This window comes from Phyllostomus hastatus, unplaced genomic scaffold (assembly GCF_019186645.2).
Source record: "Phyllostomus hastatus isolate PE091 unplaced genomic scaffold, TTU_PhHast_1.1 phas_contig_159, whole genome shotgun sequence".
NCBI lineage: Eukaryota > Metazoa > Chordata > Mammalia > Chiroptera > Phyllostomidae > Phyllostomus > Phyllostomus hastatus.
In genome coordinates this window covers 27,133,175-27,141,241 of record NW_025333640.1, presented here as the reverse complement: position 1 = coordinate 27,141,241, position 8,067 = coordinate 27,133,175, and positions in this window count along the sequence as shown.

Genomic DNA, 8,067 nt, shown 5'->3' with positions numbered 1-8,067 from the left:
GTCACTTGTGTGCTTATATTTTCAGTAATGCTTTCATAGTGCCCTCAGCCTCTGTATGTGGAAAATAACTGTGCCTGCAAACTGGAGGAATATTAGCTGCGGATGGCAGAGGTCAGGGGGTCGGGCAGTACTTACAAGGTACCTACCTGTGGTCTGTGCCTGAGTTCCGTGTCCTCCTGCTTCTCTCTGTCCTCTGCCCTGGCGCGGTGGCCTGTAGGAGAGCAGTCAGGAGCCGAGAGGGCTGAGGACGGTGCACCTTAAAATGCCTTCCTCGGTTCTGTGTTCTCAGGAAATTTGAGGGAACATATAAGTAGGAATCACCACATTTCAGAAGTCTTACTTGAGGCCAGAAGAATACACAGTGGGCTTCTAAGAGCTGAAACCCACGAGTGACCATTCCAGGAATTTCTGAAACGGCCACCCGGGTGCACGAGTCACAGAGCAGTCGGCAGGAGCACAGCAGTGACGCGAGCACAGCTTCAGAGTTTGCTGCTCTGTCAGGTCAGGGTAAGGGAGGCCGCTGTACAGGTTGCCGGAGTGATTAGGTGAGAAATTACAGTGTGCTTAGCACTTAATAATTGATGTTAGAAATAAGTGTTGTTAGAAATACTACACATAGACATGAGATATAAATAAATACACGTTATTGATATGTTTTACTGAAGGATGTGAGCTTCATGAAAAGGGTTAATTAATTATTAACCTATAGCTAGTGGTAACATACCACCAGAACCCACAGGCGAGGTGTATGTAGTCATCAGGGCCCTCCTGGCTCCAATTTCGTCTCACTGTTTTGCAGCTCCAGTTCCCAATTTAACACTTCATAATTCCTGGGTTCCTCATTTTCGATTCCTGGCAGAAACATGATTGGCCTGTTCAGCTTTCAGAGGCGCTGGAGGTCGCGGAGGGAAACCCCTGGGCGAGTTGCCCAGAAGCAGTAGCCCACCTCAACCTGTGTTCCAGGGCCGGGAGAAGGGATAAATACGGTTGCTCCTTGGTCAGCAGGAGCAGTTTGGAAGGCCCCGTTTCCCCGGGTTGTGGGTGGGGTGGGCAGTGTGTGTGCTCCCACCGAAGAGCAAACTCTCAGGGAGAAAGCACGGTGTCGGCGCACTCAGGGGATCTGCGTGAGCAGCCGGCATGGCCGGGCCTCAGACCCACTGCCTCTGCTGGCTCCTTACTCAGCGACCTCTCTGTTACGTGGGTTAGAACCAGCCCTTAAGAAAAATGTATGGGCTGTTGGCTGTAATCTTTTCAATTGTTCCTGTTCTTCCTTAGGTTATCGGGCTGTTTAATTCTAGAAATGTCACTGTTTACTAGAGATTTGCTACCCACACTACATCTTAGGGTAAGAACTTAAGAAATCACACCACCTCTTGATAAAACCCGTGATGTTGCTGGTTCCAGAAACTTCCTTCCCCTTCGCTCCGGTCACTTGGGGCTCCTGGAACCACAGAGGGCACAGACCACTGTACGCAGCGCACTGCAGAGCACCAGCACCGCTGCTGCGGTTTGAGTTGGATCCCCCCGGAAAGAGTTGGATCCCCCGCATCCCAGTCCTCAGTCTCTGCGGATGCGCTCTTACTTGGCAGCAGGATCTTAGCGGATGTGAGGGGCCGAGATGCTGTCGTGCTGGGGTTGGATGGGCCCTGGCCCAACATGGCCCGTGTCCTCATCGGAAGATGGTCATGGGGAGGCGGAGATACAGCGGGGGCCACTGTAGAGATGAAGGCAGAGACTGGAGGGAGGCAGCTTTGCGCTGAAGACCGCTGGAAAACGGGCGGACTCGAGAAAGAGGCGAGGAAGGACCCTCCCACGTGTTCCAGGGAGAGCGCAGCCCCGCTGGCACCTGGATTGCAGGGCAGACAGCTAGACTCCAGAACGCGAGACGGTACATTTCTGTTGTGTCAAGCCACCCAGTTCGTGGTTCCTCGTTACAGCAGCTCCAGGACACTAATGTCAACCCCCCGTCTGAGTCTGACTCAAAGAAGGAACTTCTGCCAAGGTTTCATCACACTCCTCCCCACCCCCGCTAAGAGTATAGTCTGCGACCTCCCAGTGCTGCCTTCCCTTGGGACCTCCGAAACCCATAAAACAAAAGGAACACGAGAGCGTCCTCATGTTTGTTTTGACAAGTGCGGCACCCCGCGTCTGCTGCTGTCCCGCCGCTCAGTGTCGGGCTTTGACGAACTCTCCCGAAGGACCTACGTCTGCAAGTCTGAGAGGCTGGGCGTCTGTAAGAGGGACTCAGGAAGTTACAGAGGCGTTCTGAGGCCGTTAGCCGTGAGCAGCAGGGGAGCTGCGGGGAAACATGTGGCCAGGCCAGGCTCCTCTGCCTTGCGGGGATGACGTCTGGTGCCCGCCGGAGAGTGGGGGAGGGGTCGAGCGCACAGGACGTCTTCTGCCCTTAGAACGCTCACTCTGGTTTATTCCACTCTACCATGTCTGTGAAGCTGCTCTGCCATCAAGCCCTATCATGTGGTACCTGCAGCATGAATTTTTAGCTCAAAATAGTTTAACCTTAATCATATGTTGGTAGGGATTTGTACCTCAGCACAAAAGTTACTTCATTGTATATGGTATACCTACTTTCTAATACTTAGAAAGTGTACCCAGCTAGATTTGTATTCTGTTCATCTTTTTCACACGGTCCCCTACTTAAAGGAGGGTGGCAGGAAAAATGCAGCAGATATATCATTGTATGTGTTGGGAATAGACCAGTGTGGCACAGAATAATAAATGGTGTTGTTCAGTGACCCAGAATAGACACACAATAAATATTTATGGAATGAATGGACGAGTGAACAAATTCTGAGCAAAGCTTATACATAGCCACAGAGACAAAGCCGCATATCGAAAAATCTCTAACAAAGAATGGCAAGTCAAAGAGCTGGGATATATTGAATTAATCTAGTTCTCCAGAGTATCCTAAATTGCATTTGTTGGGATACCCACGTTTCTGTAGGACAAAGTACTGTTGTGTCTCTCTAAGCTGAAAGCATCCCTCGATATAACCTCAGAAACAGGCACATAAATACCTGTGCACATTATAAATCCGCCGCCACGCCAATTTAGCGTCTGAAGGAGGTGGGTGGAGTATCAGCCTAGGACGTTGTAGGGTCCTCTGTTCCCAGGTCTTGTGCACATTCCTCCTGCGCATCCTTGAACTTGTGGACAGAACTTAGTAACAGGAAAGTAATACCTGGATTTGTGTTTCACTGAGCCAACCACTTCAGGAAGTAACTGCCTTGTTGAATAGGGAGCGAATGAAGGGACTGTCTCTTCAGTCCTAACCAGACTTATCTTCTGGTCTTTGTTCACCAACACACATGCATTAACTGACTGACTTATCAACTTTATTTTGTTTGTTTGTCTCCTCCCCCCATCATGACCTTCCAGGTAGGATTCAGCTGTTTAAAGCCCTGAGGAGTTCATCTGCCTATTGTTTATCTGCAAGTGTTTAGAAGCCGTCACCGGCTAAGATGCAGTCCTCCTTGCAAAGAACCTTGTAATCCCAGTCGGGAGATATGCACGGGGGAAACCGTCATAGAACCCCTCTTCTTAGCTCGGAGGCTTTCGGGGGTTGCGAGGGTCTTGCACGTTGGTGTTTGACGGGTGACATTTGATGGGCGGTTTTTACACCTGACTGCAGACGCTTCGGAGTGGGGCACGGTGTACCTGACAGGAAGCCTTGCACGTCCTTCCTTGGCAGCAAGAGCATCGGCAGAGGTGGTGGAGATGACAGATGAGAGGGTAAAGCAGGTTAAACGTGTAGTTTGGAGTGGTCTGGAGGCCAGACTGCAGCCACGCCGTCGGAGTTTCGGCCACACTTCTGTCACTCGCTGGCGGTTCGACAGTGGACGAACTTTCTGTGGGTCCATTTCCTCACCTGCAAAACGGGGACAATGACAGTACCTTCCTCATGGTGTCGTTGTGAGGATCAAATAAAGTACTGTGTGTGAAGGGCTTGCTGAGTGTCTAGAACATGAAAGTATTTGCTTCTGTTGTCACCAGTTGTTGTTATTATTTGCATGATTGTCTCCGAAGACGCAGGACACTTCAGCAAGAACAGAACTTTGAAGTACCTTTCCGCAGGTTCTTTCTCAGTCACTTTGACTGTCCCGATCATGTGTTCTGTGTGACACTCGGACTGTCGTACAGCAGATTGTGCCTTGACGGCTAGCCCCACAGTGCAGGGAGGAGGGGCCGCTCCACCTGGGGGGGTCTGCTTCCCCTCCACTCCGCTCGGGAGAGCAGAAGTTGGCCCCTGCTGTATGCTCTTGATCCCGCTGTATGCTCGTGATTCCAGGGGTGCCACGGGGACATTTGGAAATCTTGCCCATTGTCGGGACTAGTTTTTCAGTTTCAGTTACTGTGAGTCTTGTGTGTGTGTTGGGGGGGCACAATTTGTGGGTTACCTCCTCGTGGGCACCTGTGATTAGACAGGGTTTCCTTGGAAGGCTGCAGCCGTTACTTCAGGTTTCTCACATGGGGGTCCACCACAAACCTGATGTTTTTCTGTTTCCATTTCCCCATTCCCTAGTCCCCACCCAACACACCCCCACTTGAAAGAGCTGTGTGACTTACTTCCTCCCTGCCTCTGATACCTGGACCCGGAGCTTGAGGGGGAGAAAGTCTAAGAAGCATCATATTTGTTGAATTGATTCCAATGTTGTCCTGGAGGGTTTTTTGTTTGTTTGTTTGTTTGTTTGTTTGTTAGAGAAGTAGAAGAGAAAAATAATTGTAAACCCAAAAGAGAGTCTTTGCAAGATTTGGGGAATAGGTTCTATGTGGATGTATCGCATTTGTCTCACTTTTTGTAAAATAACATAGTGGCTCTGATTATGAGTTACATATATTCATTGTAAAATGTTTAGAAAATAAACATGTAAAATATAAAAAATAAAGTAAAAATAGTATATAATATGTAATAAGTTAATATTTCAATGTATAGACTGCTAGACCTTTTCTTATAAATACACACGTTTTTCATTTAAAATTGGGATCACAATGCATACACAGTTTGAAATCGATTTCAGTTTTCAAATAGTAAAAATAACTAAAAAAGAAATTTCAAAAAGAAAAAAACATCCTTCCTTTTAGGCTCCTCCTCGCTAACTGTATCAGTTTCCTGTTCCTGCTCCTGTGCCCTTTCACCCTCTTTATTTCCGTCCAGTCCTGTTGCAGCTGGTCCCTTGTGTCCTGTGTCCTTGAGACCATGTGCCACACAGTTTTTGATAAGACACTCAAGATTTCCAAGTCATGCAGTTGGTAAGCACAAAGAAATTGTTCCAAGATCAAGGGCTGAGCATTAATATTATGCTGACAGACTCATACGGTTATTAACTACAACACATTGTGTATGCTCATCCCGCTGTTGGCCACACTTACCCAAACAGCAGAATTTGGCACCTTCTGGGAGGGGACAGATTCTTGCTCAAGACGGAAGCTTCAGCTTCATATCGGGTGTTTTTGCTCAAGGGAATTCTGCTTTTTCTGGCCTTCCCATAACTTGTTTTCCCTCCTTGGTTCGATCTTGGAATGGTTTCTGCATTCCCAGAATGCAGCCTGACCTATGGAGTCTGTGGTGACAGAAATGGAAATGGTTACCTCGGGGTGCGTGTGTGTACATGCTGTTTTGACTGGGAAGGGACCAGAGGGATACATCTGGGTAGTAGTTCCATGGATGTACACACATGTAAAGTATACTTGTGCACTTCACTGTTTGATGTTGTGTCTCAGTTGGAAGAAAACAAGAACTGTTGCTCAACCCACCTTCTTCCTAGCTGTGTCCACAGTTGGGTTGGATGTCTGGTGAAGGTCTAAGGAGATTTCAGAGACTGCCGAGCAGCCGTTGTCTTCGTGGTAAAGACCCCAGCCTTTTCAGCTCCCGGACTGCTCCACAGAACAGCAGTTACCCCGAAGTGCTCCTCACCTGCAAACAGAGCTCGTGGCTAAATACATTTAGGAAATGCTGTACCATCTATGTCCCTTTGAAAGATTTCACAATGCACTTTGAAATATTAAAGGCTCTCAGTCCTACAGCAAAGAAGCCTGTTTTTTTTTAACTTGCCTGGACTTAACCCTGAAAGTCTTAATTAATATCTATTAACACCTTATTAGAATAATCAGCTTGCGTGTAGACAAAAGTCTGGTCCAGGCCAGCCCCCTCCTCCCAGTCAGGTGACGGGTACGCCACCTGCTGGTTTTATTGGGTATAAGGTCACTTGCTCAGGAAGCTTCTCTTTTCACTGAATTGCACTCACAAGCCAGAGTTCCTTGTCAAGGTTTTTTTTTCACATTTAACACAGCAGGGGCCGAGCAACCTAACTTGCCATAAATCAGGTACAATGGAAGTTTTTAGTGCAGGCTCAACCTGGAAATCAGATCATACAAATCAGCACTGAGTACCAGTGTCCCAGACAAGTGAGTGAAACTCTTGACAGAATGAGGACAAAGAGTGAGTGCAGAGGCCTTTAGAATTCTCTAGGACTGTATAGATTAAATACTTATGATAATAAATCTAATTAGTCTGTTTTACTTATTCTCTAGTTTGAAGTAAACTTATTTTAACAGACTTGTTCAATATCTAATAAATTGATGGGCAAAAATCTAATTACATCTGAACCACGATTAGACATTTTCATGTAAGCTTTTAAGTTTTATTACTATTGATTCTCAAGGCTATAATTGTTAAAATGTTATCATAATTGATTTTGGGAAAAGAAAAGAAACTAACATAAAGGACCAGAAATATGGACCAGTTATGGTTAAATACACTTATACCATACCTTAGAAAGAGCTTATTTTATTATATATTTTATAGACTACTTCACAATATGTTGAAATAAGAACATTTTAAAATATTTTCTACAAATAACCTCTCAAATGTGTTCTATTTATTTTCCTGACTTGAAACAATATATATATGTTGCTAGCAGATAGTTCTTTAAAAACACTTTTTTTTGCCAGAATCGCTAAAGGTTTAGGCAGATAAACAGCTGCTACCTGACATTGGATGGGCCAAAGCAAGTTGTGCAGTCCACTTTTATTCCCCTATTTCATTTTTTATATTTTAAAGTATTTATTTACTTTTAGAGAGAGGGTAAGGGAGGGGGAAAGAGGGAGAGAAACATTAATGTGTGGCTGGCTGCCTCTCACCCGCCTCCTACTGGGGACCTGGGCTGCAACCCAGGCATGTGCCCTGACTGGGAATTGAACCGGCAGACCTTTGGTTCAAAGGCTGGCACTCAGTCCACTGAACCACACCAGCCAGGAGTTATTGTTTATCTTCATCTTCTCATCATGTCTAGATTTCTCCAAGAGATCTCCGAAGAAATCTGTGCCTTCATCTCCATGAGAAAAAGCAGCTGGATCTGCAAACATCTGCCTGGCCCTTCTAGGGCAAAGTGTTATGGTCCACATTTCAAAGTTTTAAGGAAAGAAACTCCTAATTTTAAATATTAGCAATTATTCGCAAATAATGTTATTCTCAAAGAGACATACCCTATGGTGTGTGTCAGCCTTGCATTGAGAGACTGTTTAGATTCAGCCCCCAGAGCAAGTACTCCTAGTGTTCAGAGGTCAGTGGCTTCAGAGCCACCTGATGATATGAGCACACTGGTTTCTGGGCTTTTCCTCAGACTGTAGTCTGAGGAGTTTGTGAAGGTGGGGCTGAGTCCTCTGCATGTTTAACGTGTCCCGTAGGTGCTGATCCAATCACCTGTGGAGATTCTTTCTGTTTCCTTTCCTTTCTTTTAATGCCGTTGGGAGACCCACTCACAGAGTGACTGATCGGGGGAGGCATGGCATCTGTGTTTATAAGGAATTCCACAGGGCATGTGCCTGAGCACAAGGGTTGCGACCTGCACTCCAAGGGTTGATTAAAGGAAGGAGGAATGTTGAAAGATCTCTTCCTATTTGCCAGTGGATTGTTTGTGAACGCAGAGAAAGGCAGGCAAACGCATTAACTAGATTTAATCATTAGCGAAGGACGCAGGAAATCACGTGAGTAAGAGATGGAATGCTATGACTTCTCAACCTAAACAAGGTTCACAGTGGCATTTCAAT